Source organism: Dromiciops gliroides, chromosome 1 (assembly GCF_019393635.1).
Source record: "Dromiciops gliroides isolate mDroGli1 chromosome 1, mDroGli1.pri, whole genome shotgun sequence".
In the NCBI taxonomy this organism is placed as follows: Eukaryota; Metazoa; Chordata; class Mammalia; order Microbiotheria; family Microbiotheriidae; genus Dromiciops; species Dromiciops gliroides.
The window spans coordinates 299,330,474-299,351,070 of NC_057861.1; the positions used below are offsets into that span (position 1 = coordinate 299,330,474).

The window sequence follows — 20,597 nt, forward strand, 5'->3', positions numbered from 1 at the left end:
AAATTGTTGCTGTAAGGGAATATATTAGTGGAGAAAGATTATAATTATAGAATACTAGTAAAGGCCATTTTGAATGTGCATGCATTAGCATAATTAAACAATACTAGTAAATAAATAATTTGGTATTCATTTTCTTTCCCCCACTTTTATTCCCTTAACAGACAAAATAGCTTTTCTTTAGGTAAAGAGCATTAACCTATGGCTATAATGGAAACAAATCCCATATCTCAGCCAGTTAATAGATAAGCATTTGTTAAGCAACAACTATGTGCCAGGCAGCACTGGAAAAATATACCTCTAGGAACTCACAATCTAATGGGGAAAACAGCAAGAAAACAACTACATGCAAACAAGTTTTATGAAGAAAAAAATCAGAATTAATTAACAGAGCAGGAAGGCATTTAAGAGGTGTTATACAACAGTGAAGCAAAATGTAAAAAGAAATAGATCCCCCTGTGGACCAGATATTTATACCCACACTTGGAGTTTTGCTAGCATTTGACACCTTTGCAGAAAATGAAATTTTATTTGGGCCTAAAGGAAAGCAGGGAAGCTAGGAGGTGAAGAAGAGACAGAGCATTCCAGGAATATGGAAAAGTACAGGAAAAATGCTCAGGATGAAGAAATGAAGTATCCTGTTTGTGAAACAAGGAAGCCAGAGTCACTGAATCAATGATATGACAAGGAGTGAGGAGTACAAAGGCTGGAAAGTTGGGGTGGGTTAGGTAATCAAGGGCTTTGAATGCCAAACAAAGGATATCATATTTGGTACTGAAGGTGATTGGAAGCTATTGGAATATATAGAGTAGGTTATGTGTGTGACATGATTAGAACCATACTTTAGGAAAATTACTTACTGTGAAAATAATAAATTTGACTGGCTCTCAAACGCAGAAAGCAGAATTTATGACCATCTGCCATTATGGTTAAATGGTTGGTAAAGATGATTTATATCTAATGAGACCGATGGAATTCTATATTTCCACATAGCATTGAAAGAGATAAGGAGGAATTAGTTAGAGAATACGCAAAAATTACATTTAAGTTTAATTTCTGCCTTCCTTGCTAAGCTTAGGTAAAGTAAGCCATAGGTTATTGAAAAGTTACTTGCTCAGACCTGAGTGGAATAGCCAAATTCATTTTTATCCTATTAGTATTACATTTAGTGAGACAAATATACTCAAAACACTCAAATACTCAGATGGATCTGTGACCTCATTGATTTTAAAGTTGCTTCTATTGATAGAGAACATGACCCAACCTGTTCTACCCTTTCTATGAGACTCTAGTCTGTTTTCTACTTTGCTTCTGCAAATGGGATTCATGTTCTTCACCTTTCCCTGAAATTGTTAAATACTAATGGAGTATTCTGGATGTCTGCCTATTATCTCTCTCCATGACCAGCCAACATTCTTTTCTTATGATTGTGAGAATTGGAATGACAGCACCTGCTGTAAGGGACATTGTGAGCTCTGGCCTGAAAAGAGACCATGTGACTTTGGAATCTGGAAGTGGCCTTTCTGGGGTTTTGAAGGTCAGATCAGTGTCAGGAAGTGATGTCTGCCACCCGTGGGTCCTGTCAATCTGTGTTACCAGCCAATTAGTTTGGGGCTATGTGTGTGGACATCCCTGTTTCCAGTTTCACAGGAGGTTCTAGGAAAAACTGCTTAGTGGAGATCCCCTTTTGGTTCTGGACTTTGGCTTGGTGGCAGAGGTGGCAGGGGCAAGCAGAATAGGGAGAACTTCGCGTGGGCTGTTAGGGAAAGGCAAGTTTTCCTCTCTGGCTATACTGAATAGATCTAAACTAGGATTTTACATTCTATAAGGAATCTATTCTCAATCTCTCTCTCTCTTCACTAACTTCTAATGCACTTTAATAAATAATTAAAAGTCTAAACTCTTGCTAAAGCTTCTAATTTAAGGGGACCATTCATTCGATTTTAGACATCACAGCAAGAATTTTAGTCCCTTACATGGTACAATTTCTTGACATATACTGTTCTTTGTTATTTTCCCATTTTATTAATACTTCAGTACTTTGCTGACATATCTCATGCCTAAGTGATATTTAGAAATGTGACTCAAATGTTGGTATCAAACAAATGGGCCTTTGCTTACACAGGATGTTTTTGACCATGAAAAGAACTTTGTACTTTTCAAAAGGCAATCCAGTCAGTTCTCTTCATCCTGTTCAATTTCCATAACAACAGGTTGTTGATCTGTTCTGTCTATCCACACTGATGTGAAATCTCTTGGCTTTAACTATGGGCCTAAAATTTTGCCTATGGATGTCATAACTGGATAAATTAGAAATGTTTCTAGTCTAAATGAGATTAGTTGTTAAGTCAAAAAAGACTGCAATCAAGGAAAAATCCTATAACATCCTCAGTGATAACCTCCCAGACCAGGTAACATACTTCAGAAAAGCATTGGCTCCTCAACCCATCATTAAGAACCTTTTAAGATCACTGCTTTCAACAGCCCCACGTGCTCGGGGCTCTCTGCCACCCCGTGCCTGCAGTAGCAGCAGAGCCAGACTGCCAGCTCTACGGCCGGTTGGAACGCCTATATCAACAACCTCATGGCAAACGGGACCTGTCTGGACACGGCCATAGTCGGATATAAGGACTCGCCCTTGGTCTGGGCCTCTGTACCCAGGAAAACCTTCACCAATATCTTGCCAGCTAAAGTGGGTGTGTTGGTTGACAATGATTGTCGAGTTTCTTCGTGAATGGGCTGACACTTGGGGGGCCAGAAATTTTTAGTGATTAGGGATTTGCTGCTGCTAGATGAGGAGTCCATCATGGACCTTCAGACAAAGAGCACTGGAGGTGCTCCGAAGTTCAACCTCACTGTTACCATGACCGCCAAGATGCTAGTCCTGCTGATGGGGAAGGAAGGTATCCATGGCGGGAATGATCAAGAAGTGTTATGAAATGGCTTCTCATCTTCAACACTGTCAATACTGACCTTCCCTGCTCCCCTCTTCTTCCCCAAGGCTTCTTCACCATTTCCCTCACCATTGTTTTTTTGGCCATTCCCCCACCCACTTGTTGCTGCCAAAACTACAAGGGAGAGGGGGGGAAGGTGGGCCCAGGTTGGATGGACAGGTGCTCCCCCACTCCTTCCCTTTTGAACCTCCTTCCTGTGTGTAGTTGGGAAGATTTTTTTTTAATTTTTTTTCTGGAGACATATTGGAATATGAATAAAAGATTCTACTAATAAAATAAATAATTTTTTTTAAAAAGATCACTGCTTTCAGGTACAACTGCTTCTACATTGTCCATGTCTTCTCATGATATTCATAGTTAAAAAGGAGTGGTGTCAAGAGTAAAATGTGAGAAAAGAATAAAACTTTTCCATAACTTGGATTGGTAACACTTACTCCCTCATCCCTATATTGGCCCTCCATTTCCCCAAAATAATAAGAAGATGTGTTACTCACATGGATGGAAGAGAGGAATAGCTCCTGTAGTTTCAGCCTGCCTAAAGGTGTTAGCTTTGTTGTACTCAAGGTCTGCATAGAATGTGAAACTGGGTCTCAGAAATAAAATGGATGGCCTGCAACAGTAGCAAAGGCAGCAACAAGGGAAATATTTTGTACAGATGAAATGCTTATAAGCAAGGGGGTTTGTGTGTTGGAAAAATAGGGATACATAGAACAGATGGTAGTACCTTGAGGGTATATGAGCACCAGTAGGAGGAAATGTGTAACCAAAAGCAATAAGGAGCCCTCAGAGGAAAATCAAAGCTCTCACATTTTTAAATTGTTTACCAATACATTTGCTGGTAGGAACTGAAGGCTAAACAGTCACTTTTAATTTTAATTAGATTTACTCACAGACATTTTGAGTTCTTTAAAAAAAAAATAAGGCATTCCCTCAAAATCCAAATCTCTAGATTTGCCAGAATCATATTTTAAAGTATCATGAAGGTATGTAGTTGACACATCAAATTCCAATAGCAATAATACAAAAGATTGTGCACCTGAATCATTTTTTAATCAACATTATGTTTCTTAATTAGGAAGACTCACTGCTGGATATATATTTAGTTACTTAATTTCCAAATGTGATAGCCTTTTCATATTCCTCATGTTCCTTGACCTTCCTGCAACATTCAGCTGAATAGATGTTCCCTCCGAAATTTTGTGACTCTACCCTTTTGAGGTTCTCCACTTAATATTTGACCTACTATGCTCAGTTTCCTTTGTTTGGATCTTTTTTCTATATCATACTCCCTAATTATGGCTATTCTCCAAGACTCTTTCCTGAGGCACTTTTTTGGGCTTTCTTACTTTGTCTCTCCAAACTTTCTCACTTGGAGACCCTATCAACCACAAAGTTTAATTATCATCTCTATGAAGATAATGGCTGGGGGTGGCTAGGTGGTGCAGTGGATTAAGCACTGGCCCTGGATTCAGGAGTAACTGAGTTCAAATCCAGCCTCAAACACTTGACACTTACTAGTTGTGTGACCCTGGGCAAGTCACTTAACCCCCATTGCCCCGCAAAAAAAAAAAAAAAAAAAAAAAAAAAGATAATGGCTGGATCCCTAGCCTATGCCTGAACTCTCTGAGTTCCTTATCTCTACTACCTAGTAGAACTTTAAATCTCTATTTCCTATAAATATCTCAAATCCAACATTACTAAATCATCACTCATTCTTTTTTTCTCCAAACCCTCTTCTATAAAGGGTATTAGCATCCTTTTTGTCATTCAAGTTCTCAACCTTGGAGTCTTTTGTGACTTTTTATTCATTTATTCTCCCCATAAATCCAATTAGTTGTCAAATTTCACCTTTTCTATCTCTACAACATCTCTCCTATCCCATTTCATTGCTCAAACAAACACCACCCTTAGGCCTTCATCACCTATCACCTGGACTATTGCAGTGAAGTCCTACTTAATCTTCCTACTTCAAATTCTTCCCTACACACACACACACACACACACACACACACACACACACAATACTATCTTCCACAGTTAACCTAATGGATTTAAGTGTTCATCCCACTGCCACTGAATCATTCCCTTCCAAAAAAAAAAAAATCTGGTGTCTCCCCAGAGTCTCTAACATAAAAGACAAACACCTCTCTTTGACTGTTAAAGTCCTCCCTAGCATAATCCCAATTTCCTTCTTTATGAAGCTATTCCTAATGCTCCCAAGCACTTTTTCCCTTCCCCCCTAAACTATATTAATTTATTTGGTATTTTTCAGCATGTATGTGTGTATGTATATATGCATATACACATTTACATATTGTTGAATGTTAAAATATAGTTTTTGTATCTGCTTGTTTTCTACAAATGGATCAGAGAAAATAATTTTTAATCTCTCACAAAATTATTAAACAGATCAGAGAAATTATAATCTTATAATTTCTCCTACAGTTTTCATACCTATCCTCCTACAAAACAGATCAGAGTATTAATCTCCTACTAACCATATCATAGAACATGATATCTCCTACAAGAAAAACCAGATCAGAGATAGACAAAAACATAAAACCAATTTAATTTTATGCCAAGAAGAAATATATAACATGATCATGTGGAGACTCCCCCCCTAAGAAGAGATCTCAGAGCTCCCCTCTTTTCTGAGGGTATATAAAGTGTTTTTTTGTTTTGTTTCATTTTGTTTTGTTTTGTGTTTTGTCCATGGGTTACAGGGCATTGTCAGTTACAGATCAACCAAAAGTAAAATACTATAATAAGAATGGATGTAACATCATGATAAGATTATAGGATTCCAAAAAAGAATTTGGCAAGGATGAGGACACTGAGATGTCCCCATATGAGAATTTTATGATCTTTTCCTTTTTAAATAATAATCTTTATCTATATAATTATCTATCTATCATTTATCATCTATCAATCTGTATGTATGTATGGGTATGCATGTATATATGTGAATGAGCTTTTCTATTTGTTAAATGATGCTGAGGCTAGATAATCTCAAAGTCCCTTTCAAAAGCTAAAGTTTCATTATTCTTTAATTTTAAGTAAATGTTCTTCAACATGACACTCCCTCTTGTTATGCCTACCTTTCAACAATAGTTTGATTCAAGGATTACTACAGAGCCATAACTACCACAGGACAAACTGATCTTTTAACCATGGTGCAACAACTGAAATGCTTTACTTCCTCCTCATGGTGATCACTCTGAAGACTTACCTAGAGGTCCTATACTTTGAAATGACCTGGTAGAGCAGTCAACTGCTCCAGGTTTTCATAATCATGATGGTCTTGTCTTATTGTTCATACCTAGGGGCAAGAGTTGGATTGTACCCAATCCCACTTGCTGCAAAACCATCATCTTCAACATTGCCTAAGCCCAACCGTACCAAACTATTTATGTCCCAGATGGATAAAAAGCCTAGTTCTGGCTCTTGAGTACTAATGAAGCAGATATGTAACAGATGTTTTGTGTCTCTAACTGGGAACCTACATGGCTATTTCACTTTAGAGGTAGAATCTTAAGCATTCTTGCAACAAATGTTCAACATGATCTAATAAGTGAAAGAACATCTAAATATAAAGGGGGAAAAAGCCAATTCAAAGGATACATTTTCTTTTAATAAGGTAGCACGTGCATAATCAAGGGTTGAATCAGGACTTTAGAGTATTCTGCTTCACTATCATTCAGTACCATGTTAATGTGTCTCTTTTCAGTTTGGCCTCTGAATATCCTATTCCTGTTTACATTTGAATAAGAGAATTATTACCATGTTTATTTTTGCTGTTTCCATTGCTGTTTTTAGTGTAGCATGTTGTAAATGTAAGCACTTACTACATGTGGTTTAACATTACTATTTTTTTTTATTTCTAGCAGTTTATTTCATAAAGCATTGAGATATGCTGGGATCCAGGTTAAAATTCAAAAGAGTTTAGAGACGATCATAATTCTAAATTGGCTTTTGAATCAGTACCATCAACAGCTGTTATGGATATGAATCTAGTGTTATTTATTATTAATAACAGGGTTTGAATAGCAGGGATGTTGACAAGAATAGGAGTGAGGAAGTCATGAATGGCAGCCTATCTAAATATCACAAAGTAGGCAGAGATGAGAAAAGAGAAGCAATGAAATTTTAGTAAAAAAATATAGGAGAAAAGAGGGGGGAAAGGGAGACATGCATATAGGTTATCTATTTTCCATTAAAATAATGACAGGTGGAGGGGCAGGGCAAAGATGGTATTGTAGAGAAGTACTCAACAATCCCAATATTTCTCCTCAAGCAACTTTTAAAAATAATGCCTCAAATTTTAATCTAGACTTTCAGAGCCAAAAAATGTCAAAGAGATAAATTATTTAAGCCCCAAAACAACTTAGGAGGTGGGATAGACAGATCTGTAACATAGAAATTTAGGCTAGCCTGAAGTACATATAGATGTAACACCAGTAATAGAACCAGGTGGTAGCAACAGAAGCAGCAGCAACTTCAGGACTTCTCAAGCCAGATACAGTAAAAGGAGCTGACAAATGGTCAGAAAGAGATTACATGGTACCCCTATGTTAACATTGGATGTAGGGACAGGTGCTCTTTGACACCTCCTTCACCTATACCTTCTTGAGGGTTATAGTTCAAGAACAGAGAGAAGCAATTTCAGTTAAGAGGGAGTGGAAAACATGAGGGACAATATGACTTCAGCCCCCAAGGAATCAGGGACCCTGAGGAAGAGTATCATTTCTGGCCTCTAGGAAGAAGGGGCCCTAAGGAGCAATATTGCTTGCAATCGCAAGGATCAGGGTAATGGCCAAAGTGCAGAACAAGATAGCAGTGACCCCAGATCATACCACATTGGAAGAACAGAAACTAAGAAAGTCCCAGAAATAGATCAGAAAAAGCAGTGCAAAAAATTCTGAAGTTTAAGACCAGTCCTCTCTCGTACAACCATCCCCACCCCCACCCCCTCTCAGAACATAGTCAAATATTAACATAAAGTTAAAAATCAAGAGAGAGGATGGGAAAATGAGCCAAAAATACAAAATTCTAACCATAAAAATCAATTTTGGTGACAGGAACGATCAAGAAATAAACTAAAAAAAAAAGAAAAGAAAAAGACAATGAAGTCAGCAATGCTACAAGTAAAGCCTCAAAGGGAAAAAAATGTAAATTATATACAAGCCCAACAAGAATTCCTAGAAGTATTAAAAATTATTCTCAAAATCAAATAGGAGTGGTAGAGGGAAAGTAGGCAAAGAAAGGAAGGCAAAAGTAAAAAATTATGTAAAATTATGCCTTTTGTAAAAAGGCACAAAAATGCTAAAAAGATAGAAGAGAATATTCTCATTAGAAAAAACAAATTATTTTTTTAAATTGAACAAGGAAAAATAATTTAACAACTATTAGATTACTTAAAAGCCATGATAAAAAATTCCTACACATCAACTTTCAAGAAATTATCAAAGAAAACTGCCCAGAAATCCTTGAACCAAAAGGTAAAATAGAAATATAAAGAATCTATCAATAACCACATGAAAGTGATCACAAAATGAAAAGTCCTACTAATACTATAGTCAAATCCCAGAGATCCTAAGTCAAAGGGAAAAAAAATATTTCAAGTAACAAGAAAGAAAACATTTAAACACCATGAAACAACAGTTAAGATCATACAAAATGTAGCAACAACTACATAAAAAGAGAGAAGAACTTAGAATATGATATTGCAGAATCAAAATAGTTGGGAATACAATGAAAAATAAACTACCCAGTAAAAGCAAGTATCATCATTCAAGGGAAAATGGATAAAGGGGGATTTTAAAGCTTCCTGATGAAAAGACCATCACTGAATGAAAATTTTTACTTTTAAGTATATGACACAAAAGAAACATAAAATGATAAACATGAAAGAAAAATCATAAGGGACTCAATAAGTTTAAACTGTTTACATTTGGGAAGATGATTCAGCTATCTTCTAAGAACTTTATCATTATTAGGGAAATTAGGATTCTACATAGAAAGATAGCACATGAGAGAGTTGATCTTGTTGGTTTAATATTTTAAAAATAGGCAAAAAATGTATATCTGGGAAAAGGGGGAAAGGAGAGGAATAATAGGAAAAATTATTTCACATAAAAGATGTATGCAAAGAAAAATTTTATAGTATAAGAAAAGATGGGAGGGGCAAACATTTGAACATTACTATCTTACTCAACAGGCAAGTAGAAGGAGAAGTGAATAAATGATATGGGGGGAGGGGTGACTAAAGGTAGAAGAGGAAAGAAAGCAGTGGTCAGAAGCAAAATAGTTTTTAGAGGAGGGAAAGGATTTAAAAAGGGAGAGCAGGATAAAGAAGAAAAGAGGATGGAGGGAAATGCAGTTAATTAAAAATTGTGAATATAAATGTGATAGACTTATCTATAAAACAGAAGTAGATAGGAAAGTCAGAATCCAGTAATAAGTTGCTTACAAGAAAAACACAGAATTAAAATAAGGGGCTGGAGCAAAAAATATTGTGCTTCACCAGAAGTAAAAAAAGTAGGGGTAACAATCATCATCTCTTTCGAAGCAACAGGGGGGATAAAAGAACTAAATAAAAGGGATGAGCAAGGAAACTATATTTTGCTAAAATGAATGATAGAAAATTAAGTAATATCAATAGTAAACATATATGCACCAAAGGGAATAGCATCCAAATTCTTAAAGGAAAAGTTAAATGTTTTGTAGGAGGAAATATACACTAAGACTATACTAATGGGAGACTTTAATGTTCCCCTTTTTAAGCTGAATAAATCCAATTAAAAAAATTAAAAGAACTCAAGGAAATGAATAAAATCTTAGGAAAATTAGATATGCTAAACCTCTGGAGAAAACTTAATTTGAATATAAAGGAGTATAGCTTTCTCCTCATTTGAACAATGTACCTGCACAAAAATTGAACATGTATTAGGGCATAAAAAGCACACAACCAAATTCAGAAATATAGAAATATTAAATGTACTCTTTTCATATACTGCAATATAAATTATATTTAAGAAATAGCTGTGGAAGCATGTATTAAAAGTTAAATGGAAACTAAACAATCTACTGCTAAAGAATTAATCAGTCAAGAAACATATCATAAAAATAACAAATAATCTCAATAAAGAGAATGACAAAAATGAGATGATATTTAAAAATTTATGGGATGTAGCTCAAGCAATACTTAGGGGAAATTGTATATCTCTACATGTATGCACCAATAAAATAAAGAGAATTGGGAATGCAACTAAAAAGAAGCTAGCAACAAAATGATTTTAAAATTCTCCATTAAAAACCTAGATGAAAATCCTGAGAATCAAAGGGGAGATTGATAAAATGGATTTTTTTTAAATGAAGTAATAAATAAAACTAAGACCTGGTTTTATGAACAAAATAAAAATATATAAATAATTGGTCAACTTAGTTTTAAAAAAGAAAGAAGAAAAGCAAATTATCAATATCAAAAATGAAAAAAAGTTGCATGTACCACCAATGGAAATTAAATCAAAGCGATTATTTGGGGTTATTTTGTCCATTTATATTCTATTAAAACTGATAATCTAAGATAAACCAATGAACATTTGCAAAAAAAATTTAAAATAAAAAATAAGCTGCTCAAATTAAAAGAAGAGGAAATACAATACTTAAATAATCCTATATTAGGAACAGAAATTGAATAAGCCATCAAGGAGCTCCCCAAGAAAACAAATCTCCAGGACCAGATATATTCACAAGTGAATTCTACCCAATATTTAAGAAACAATTATTCTCAAACATATGTAAACTGTTTGAAAAAGTCAAAGGAGTCCTACAAAATGTATTTTATGACACAAATATGGTTTTAATACTTAAACCAGGGAGATGAAAAACAGAGAAAGAAAACTAGACAAATTTCCCTCATAAATATTAATGAAAAAAATTTTAACAAATTCCTAGCATGGAGATTACAGCAATATATCATAAAGATCATTATGATCAGGTGGGATTTATACCAAGAATGCAGGACTGGTCCATTATTAGGAAACTATCAGTATAAGTTACCATATCCATAAAAATAACAATAAAAAACAAGATTATTTCAGTAGATATAGGAAAAGCCTCGGATAAAATACATTTTTAAAAAATATTAAGAATAGAAATCAATGGAGCCTTTCTTAAAACAATTTTTTAAAGGAAAACAGTGACTAATATTCAAAATAAGATTTCAGCCTGGCCTTAGAATCAGGAAGGTCTGAATTCAAATCAAGCCTTAGACCCTTACTAGTTGTGTGACTCTGGGCAAGTCTCTCTTAACCCTGTTTTCTCACAGTTCCTCATCTATAAAATGAGATGGAAAAGGAAATGGAAAAACATTCCAGTATCTTTCCCAGAAAATCTCAAATGAGAGTTACAGATAGTCAGACAATTAAAATTAAATTTACTTATGATATAAGACTAGCTAGCATTTAGATAGTGGTTTGTAAAGTATATTACATATGTTTTCTTGTTAGACCCTCACAAAACACTCAAAACACTGCAAAGTATGTGTTATTGATATTATTATTATCCTAATTTTATAGATGGGGAAACAGGCTGAAAGAAGTAAAGTGACTTGGCTAGGGCCAAACAACTAGTAGCCACCAGAGCCAGGATTTAAATCCAAATCTTCTGCATTCCAAACCTACTGCTGTATCTACCACCCCACTTCATTGCTGCAATGAAAACAATTGGTCTTATCCCCATTGATTAAATCCATAATACTGAAACACTAACTATATCTATGATCTTCAATCTCTTCAAGCCTCAATTTCCTCATCTGGAAATTGACTAGTTTCAGTATTGTAGATCACTACAATGAATAGATTTTAAGATTTTAAAAAAGGATATCAAATTAAAAGTGAATTTAGTTCAATATTCTAATGTCTCTGTTCTAAATAGAGATATAATTCCTTAAAGTAGGCAAATGTAATCAATAATCAATTGATTTTTTTTACAGCAGTTACTGACACCTTCAAGGTTTCTTAGTCTTTCCATAATAGAATCATTACACCTATACCAATTAGACTGATTTGTCAAAGTTTCCACAAGTAGGGATTGGACATATCATTTCATGAATAAAGGGAACTCTTAGGTAAGGTAGCTCCCTATACCAATTCAAGCTTACACCTGCCCTGTGACTTGTAGTCCTAGACTTCTCTAGAGCACTGAAACATGGAATGACTTACAGAGGATCAGATGACTTTTACATATAAAAAATTGGAGTTCAATACTTGACTATACAATGTCTTAACTCTATAACACCTAGCCAATACCCTGTTTTGTTTGTTTGTTTGTTTGTTTGTTTGGGGGGAGGGGTTTCTTTAAAACAAAATCATCAGGACTTCCAGGGCAGAGCCAAGATGACAGAGGAAAGGCAGCGAGCTCTTGAACTCATGACACGATCACTGCAAAAAACATCCAAATAATGCCATAGGACAATGCCTGGAGCAGCAAAACCCACAGAAGAATGTGCTGAAATCATCTTCTAACAAAGAACAGCTTAGAAGGTCGGAAGGAGAGAGCTGCTGTGCTGAGAAAGGAGTGAAACCCAACCCCACAGTGACTCTGATACAGATCCAGTCCCAGGAAGACCTCACCAGAGAAGGAGACCCTGAAAGCCTCTGAATCACCTGAAGCAACAGTGTCATCTGGAACTAAGCTCACAGTCTGGTGAGTGGGCTGATTCCATGGCAGGTGGGAGACTACAGGGGTCTATGCTGGTGCTGAGACAGAACTTGGGTTTTTCATCCCTGCTGGGAACCAGAAGGTAGGCTTGAATAGCAGTGGCCCAGGTTGGGGAGGGGCACAGGCTCCTCAGTGCTGACAACCACAACAAACAAAGTTGGTTGATAAGTAAGTTGGTCTGGGGTCATCAACACACCAGGGAACAGGCCAGGCAAGTGAAGAACATGCTCCTCCTTAAATCATACCACCTGGGACTTCTGAAGCTTGGGATACTGAAGCCTGGAAAGAGTACCCCACTTTGAGGACCTAAAAGTCAAGTAAAAGAAAGGCAAGATGAGCAGACAGTGAAAGGTGAGGACCATAGAAAGTTTCTTTAGTGACAAGGAAGATTGAGGTGCACCCTCAGAGGAAGATGTCAAATCCAGGGCCCCTATGTTTAAAACTTCCCAGAAAGATATGAATTGGTCTCAGGCCATAGAGGCCCTCAAGAAGGATTTTGAAGATAAAGTTAGAGAGGTAGAGGAAAAAATGGAAAGAGAAATGAAGGTGATGAAGGAACGGCATAAGAACAAAGGCAGCACCTTGAAAACCCAAATTGGCGAAATGGAAAAGGAAGTAAAAAAGCTTTCTGACAAAAAATAATTGCCTAAGAATTAGGATTGAAGAAATGGAAGCTAGTGACTTTGTGAGAAACCAAGGCACAAGAAAGCAAATCCAAATGAATAAAAAGTAGAGGGCAATGTGAAATATCTTCTTGAATTGTGAATTAACATACACATATGAATTAAGTATGAATTAACATACACATCCAATTGGGTGGAGTAATCTATTTAATCTTTTTTTTTTTTTTTTGGTGAGGCAATTTGTGTTAAGTGACTTGCTCAGGGTCACACAGCCAGTAAGTGTTAAGTGTCTGAGGACAGGGGGCGGCTAGGTGGCACAGTGGATAAAGCACCGGTCTTGGATTCAGGAGTACCCGAGTTCAAATCCGGCCTCAGACACTTGACTTACTAGCTGTGTGACCCTGGGCAAGTCACTTAACCCCCATTGCCCAGCAAAAAAAAAAATAATAATAAAAAAAAGTGTCTGAGGACAAATTTGAACTCAGATCTTCCTAACTCCAGGGCTGGTTCTTTATCCACTGTGCCATCTAGCTGCCCCAAAATCTATTTATTCTTGGCAGTAAATTAGCCTAACTCTCATCAGAATTTGCTCAAAAACCTCAATCTCATCAGGATTGGCTGAATTAGGGAATAACATACATACTCAATTGGGTGGAGTAATCTCTCTAAACCTGCAGGAAAATAGGAGGGGAAGGGAATAAAGAGAGAGGAGCAAAAGAAGGAAGGACAAATTGGGGAAGGGGACAGACAGAAGCAAATCCCTTTTGAAGAGAGTTAGAATGAAAGAAGATGGATAATAGAATAAATATCATAGGGAAGGGAATAGGATCGAAGGGGAACAGTTAACAATAGTAATCATTAAAAAGAGAAAAGGGGGGAAAATTGTACCAAAAAAAATTATAGCAACTCTTTGTGGTGGCTAAGAATTGAGAATCAAGGAAATGTCCATCAATTGAGGAATAATGGAAGAAGCCGTGCTTTATGATTGTGGTGGAGTGGTATTGTGCTATAGGAAATGACAAACAGGATGATCCCAGAAAAACCTGGAAAGACTCATGAACTGATGCATAGTGAAGTGAGCAGAACTGAGAGGACATTGTGCATAGTGACAGCAGTATTGTTCAGTGAGCAATTATGACTGACTTAACTACTCTCAGCAATGCAATGGTCCAAGACAATCCCAAGGGACTAATGAGGAAGCTTACTATACACCCCCATAGAAAGAACTGATAAAAAGAGCACTTGTGGATTGTACGCATATAACCTGGTTTCAGTCTTGTGTAGGGGGGAGGAAAGGGAGGGAAGGAGGGAGAAAAATTTGGAACTCTAAATCTTATGAAAATGAATGTTGAACAACCATGTAACTGGAAAAAAATAATAAATGTTTGTTGATGAGGAAAAAAATCATCTATACAGTAATCTGTGACTCATTCTGGTTTGACTATGCAATCACTAAGAATATTATTTCTCCAACTACAACATACTTAGTCTACTAATTATTAATCTTTCTCAGTAGAGTTGGAGCTAGCAATCTGGGAACATATAAATAATTGAACTATATATTAATTAATTCTTGAAGATTCCTTTTCAAGGACGTTTTGTCCATTTAAGTAAATACTTTAAATGAATACATATATGTGTCTATATATACATTATATACATATATATATATATATACATTATACATATAAAATAAACAAGAAGTATGATGAGATTGTGTATTGTTTTTAGCTTTCACTTAATTTATGACTTTAAAAATGTGGCCTCCTATAGCTTCCCCCCCCCAAAAAAAAAAACACACAAAACTATTGCCTTTTCCTTGTTTCATCAAGTATACTATAATTGTGTATAAGAATTAGTCCCATAGAATTTTTGCAGAGATTAAAAAGCAGGCATACAAGTGAATAATTTATAGCTCACATGACCATACCTCCTCAGAAGATATCTCAGAGGTCTTTTAGTCCACTAATGTTACACTCAGTTAGAAACAGATCATTAACCAACATATAATAAAATGAATGGCATCATATTGACTTAGAAAACATATTAACATTATCTATATTCTATTGTATTTTTATTTATTTTGTTAAATATTTCCCAGTTACATTTTTACCTAGTTTGGTGCCCTCAGGAGTGTTGAGAATGCACATATTTTTCATCTCTGTTCTAGTCTAATCCTTTTATTTTACAAATAAGATAACTAAGAGCTGAATAAATTAAGTGGATTGATGAAAGTCACACTGTTAATAAGTAGAAGAGGTTAGACTTGAATCTTGGTCATTCGGCTCTAAATTTAGCTCCCTTTTCACTACTGTAATTATTAATATCCTCTTAATATAATATTTTATAATATTAATAATGTCCATTATTTTCCTATAATAATTCTTTTCCAGTACTTCTGTCATGGAGATAGAATTTCTGCAGTTTATGCCAACAAAGCTTTATATTTCATCATCTTTTACTATGTTATAAGGTCTTCAAATAAAATCCAAAGACCAAGATTTATGTTTGTCAAGGACCCACCTAACTTAATACAAAGTCTCTCCTGACCAAGAAGGTAGACACCAGGCAATGAAACCTTTGGCCTTTGCAATTCAATAAAAAAATAATAAATAATGATGCTCAGTTCCATTCATCTCCCTTCTACTTCTTCAGTGACAGTGGTAAGTTGGATTAAAATTTGGCAATAGCTATCAGGGATCAGTTTTTAGATTGTTCTTAAACATTAACTGAATTGTTTGTACTGAACATATGGAACCTTTCTCCAATGAAGCTGAAGAGCACTGTTATTTGAGGAAATGAGACATAACAATATTCAAAGTATTGCTATAAATAAATTGAGAAGATAAACAAAATAGTTAAATGAAAAGATAACAGAGATTTGTCTTGGATAGGCAAATAAAAGATTTGGTAGACTTGGTTTTCTCATATGTCTAAGCTAACAGGAGTCAGAACTTCAATAATGATTGATGACCTTGCATTGCCTTGAATTGCATTGCCCACGGTTAATATAAACAAAAAGATCCCCTAAAATTATTTGAAGGTTATGTGCCAACAATTGTGAGAAATAATTATTAGTGAGTGATATCTTGGTGGACCCAGTGATCTCCCTTTCTTTCTTAGTCCTTATTCTCCCCAACACTCCAAAGGTAAGTTCTCCTGGAAAGTAAGATATATCTAGGTTAAAGAAGTCTTGGGTAGAGACAGATCAATTTGTCTTGATAGCTGAAGGACTTTGCTAATGAAATTTGGCCTGCATACCTACACCTAGGTGGATACTATTGTGCTCTGATCAAACTTGGGTGGGGGGAGTCTTATTCTTTCTCTGATGTCATTCTTCCCAAGATATGACTGACTAAAGTCATGTATCCCATACTTCATTTTAATATAACACACCTCCAAATCACATCAACCAATTAGATTTGATTGCTCTATGATGGACCCTCTCCAGTTAGAAGGATATATAAACTATGACCCTACCACCGTTAGGGGTCTTTGGTCTGATATGTCCAATAGACTTTCCCATAAAAATGATTAAATTATTTAGAAACTATGTTTCTCATATTTTTAATCATCACACAACTGAGGCAAGGGATAGAAAGGTAAATAAATTCCATCAAGAATTTAAAATGTTCAAAATTAAATTAACATATGATTTAATACCAGTTTGCTTTAATGCAAAATTCTTCATATGAGAGGATGTTTAAAAGTATAGCCTGGGTTTAAGAAATGAAAAAAAAAAGATAGAGTATTATAGAATACATTGAGGTTCCCATACCAATATATAATTTATATTTAAAAACAAAACAAAATGAAAAAACCAAAAACTTTGAAGCTACTAGAAATCATGGGCATCAAATCATACCACACAAACAAGATAAAGTCATTTTTTTTTTGGCAGGGCAATGGGGGTTAAGTGACTTGCCCAGGGTCACACAACTAGTAAGTGTCAAGTGTCTGAGGCCAGATTTGAACTAAGGTACTCCTGAATCCAGGGCCAGTGCTTTATCCTAGCTGTCCCTAAGTCAATTCTATCTTAACAATCATTTAGAAACTAGTTATTAACATAAGAGTACTTTCTTAATCAACTGTGTATACATACAGTGAGACCAGGAGCTTGTTAAAGGTCACATAAAAACCAATATGAAATAAGAAAATAGAATGAAAATGAGATGAAGATATAGCCTACAACAAAACTACTTCCAACCTCACCTTTTAAAACAGGAAATGGATAAAATAATTTATATTGCCATATATTATTACCTTTTCCTAAGGATGTTTTAATGATATAGGGAAGTAAGTCAGTCAATAAAAAAATTATAAAGCACTTCCTAATGTCAGATGCTATGTTAAATTTTGGGGATACAAAGAAAGATAAAAGATAGTCCCTACTTTTAAGGAGCTCATAAATGAATAGGAAGAAAAATGCAAATAATTTTGTACAAACAAATCCAATATACAAGATAAAGTGGAAATAAGCAACATAGGAAAGACAGTAGAATTAAGAGGGAAATAATCAAGGCTACCTGTAGTTAGTAAGATATTAACTGCATCTTGAAGGAAACCATCAAAGTGTAGATGAAAGGGAAGAGTATTCCAGTTATGGGGGAAAGCCAAGGGAAATCCCTAGAATTGAGATATGGACATGAGAAGATGTTTTTGAATAATACAAATACCTGTTTTTCTTTAATATTAAATAGCAAACAATATGTATGAGGTATAGCACTTGAGCTTAGACTATTGTGACATTAAGACCAATTCTTTATCCACGCTATTCTATACTACCTCCAATATACATTTTTGTTGATCAATCTTAGAACAACTACCATTTTTGTTTCTTTGTTTTAAGAGGCATTCAAGGTTAAGTGACTTGCCCAGGGTCACACAGCTAGTAAGTATCTGAGGTTGTATTTGAACTCCTGACTCCAGGGTCAGTGCTCTTTCCACTGCACCACCTAGCTTCTCCAACTGACTACTATTATTGGATTTCCTATGTCACAATTAGAAGTTTTGGAAACCAGTCATAATACAACTGGATACTTGGTTCATATTGGCATTATTTGTGAACATCCTTGCTGTAGTCAACCCATCACAATCAAAAATAGCATTATCTTTAGCACAAAAAATGAATGTCAACTTTGTTGCTCTAACAAAAGGATAGCATCATTTTGCCAATGGATTCACATTTATAACAGAAGGAAGTCTATCTTTTAGAACTTCATAAGTATAGAAGAACAAGTTTGACAGGCCCTGTGACTGTTCATGACAGTCACTGTGTGTAGTCCACATGCAAATTACCAGATAAATGAAAGTCAGAGAGAGAATAACAAGTGATTGTGACAAAGAAAAAAAAAATCCTCTCAAAACAGTGAAATGAAACTAGAAAGTAGAAAACAGTTAATGGTATTGAAAGGACACCAAAAATTCTCATTCTCATCTCTCTCTTTCTCTCTTTCTCTCTCTTCCAAACATTGGTATCAGTGAAAGCAAAGCATCAAGGAAGAAATATAATATCTTATATGGAGAACCACAAACAAGTCAGTTTGAACAGGAGGTCTATTAAGTACCCTGGATTAATGAGAAAACATTGTGAAAGGACAAGCTAGAGTCAGATAGCAAAGGACTTTATAGGACATTAAATAATATATTTTACCTTCCAGGCAACAGGGAACTATAAAAGAAAACTGCTTCTATCCTTATTGAAGTTTGATTGGAAATTCTAGTTGTTGAAGAAAAATAAAGGTTTTAAACCTGATTTTATCAACTACAAGACACTTAGTTATGCACTAAAAAAATAAAAGTAAAAAATACTAATTAGCATACACAAACACTCCACAAAGTTCTACTCAATACTTGGTTTTGAAAACTGAATTTGTATCTTTGTGTCAGTAATTTTGATTGAAAAAACACTTTTAAAACTTCCATTCTTCAGGTTTTTACATATTTCCTAATATTCAAAAGACACTATTCCCCAGGGCATAATCAATTAGCATAGAAGCTGAAGGAAGGTAATCATTCATTCAACTAACCTCTGACCTCAATCTCCTCTCATTATTTTCCTTGTTCTCTTCACTTTAGCTATCATATAGAAACTCTTACAGAGCAGAAATGAAGTTAATTATCAGACAGACAGACAGGTGCATCTTGGTTCAATATGTTTTGCATTTAATTCATGTACTTTAAAAAAGTCGATTTCTTTTTAATTTTAGTCTATGTGCATATTATATGTGTACAAGGGTTTGTATATACACATATATATGCAGTAATATTTTACTACTTAATTGAATCTGAATGCTGTAGTTGATAAAATCAAAGGTTTTATCTGCTTCTAAGAATTAGTCTTTCCGGGGGCAGCTAGGTGGCGCAGTGGATAGAGCACCGGCCCTGGAGTCAGGAGTACCTGAGTTCAAATCTGGCCGCAGACACTTAACACACACTAACTAGCTGTGTGACCCTGGGCAAGTCACTTAACCCCAATTGCCTCACTAAAAAAAAAAAAAAAGAATTCATCTTTCCATTTGAAGCTCGATAGAGAGATCAATAGATATGTTTTATGGCTCCCTTTTGCTTCTTTGATTTAAAAAAAATCATCAATTTTATGTTTAAAGGCCTTCAGCAATCTGGCTTCTACTAATCTTTCCAGAGTCAACTAGCCTATCTTCTTTTCCTCAGAAAGGACATCTCCTACGCACCTTATCTTCCTCCTCTACTTCCTGGTATTGTGACCATAAAATGGCAGACTATGAATGCTATGACCTTTCAAACCTTAAGAAAGCAAAAATTATGCACCAAAAACAAAGCGACTTCAGCTGTCTCTATGGTGTAGGACATGTGCAATCCAAAAGGAGTTTAAAAAACAAACCCAAGAATGATTCCTACTAGACCCATTCTTTGCTCACTCAGTACCCCTCCTTTCCTACACTATTCACTGCATTAGCACCCTGGTGTTCTCTCACTCTTGACGGTGCTATAGAGACCCCAGTTTTAGTCTGTAGAATCTGCTAGGGCCTTGGAAACCAGCATGGCCACAGATATTTAGGAGTGAGGCCATAACATTCTGCACCACCATTGCCTTGGACAAAAGGCACTTAACGCTAGAACTTTGCCCACTGAACAAGAAAGAGAGTAGGACAGGTCATCATGACAGGATGGTATGCATGAGGTATGTATAGGAGTGTTGGGGAGCTGTGCAGCATTTCACTGAGCCTAAGGGAAAGAACAAAGCATTCAGCTCCAGCCAGTTCTGACTACCCAAAAGTCAGATGGGGTAGAGACCTAGGCTGACCAACGATGAATATTC

The 20,597-nt window shown here is 35.5% G+C and overlaps 1 pseudogene; it reads left to right on the forward strand.

Annotated features, from left to right (window-relative positions):
* The first annotated feature begins 1,438 nt into the window (after positions 1–1,438).
* LOC122748628 lies at positions 1,439–2,969 on the forward strand (annotated as a pseudogene).
* Positions 2,970–20,597: the final 17,628 nt, after the last annotated feature.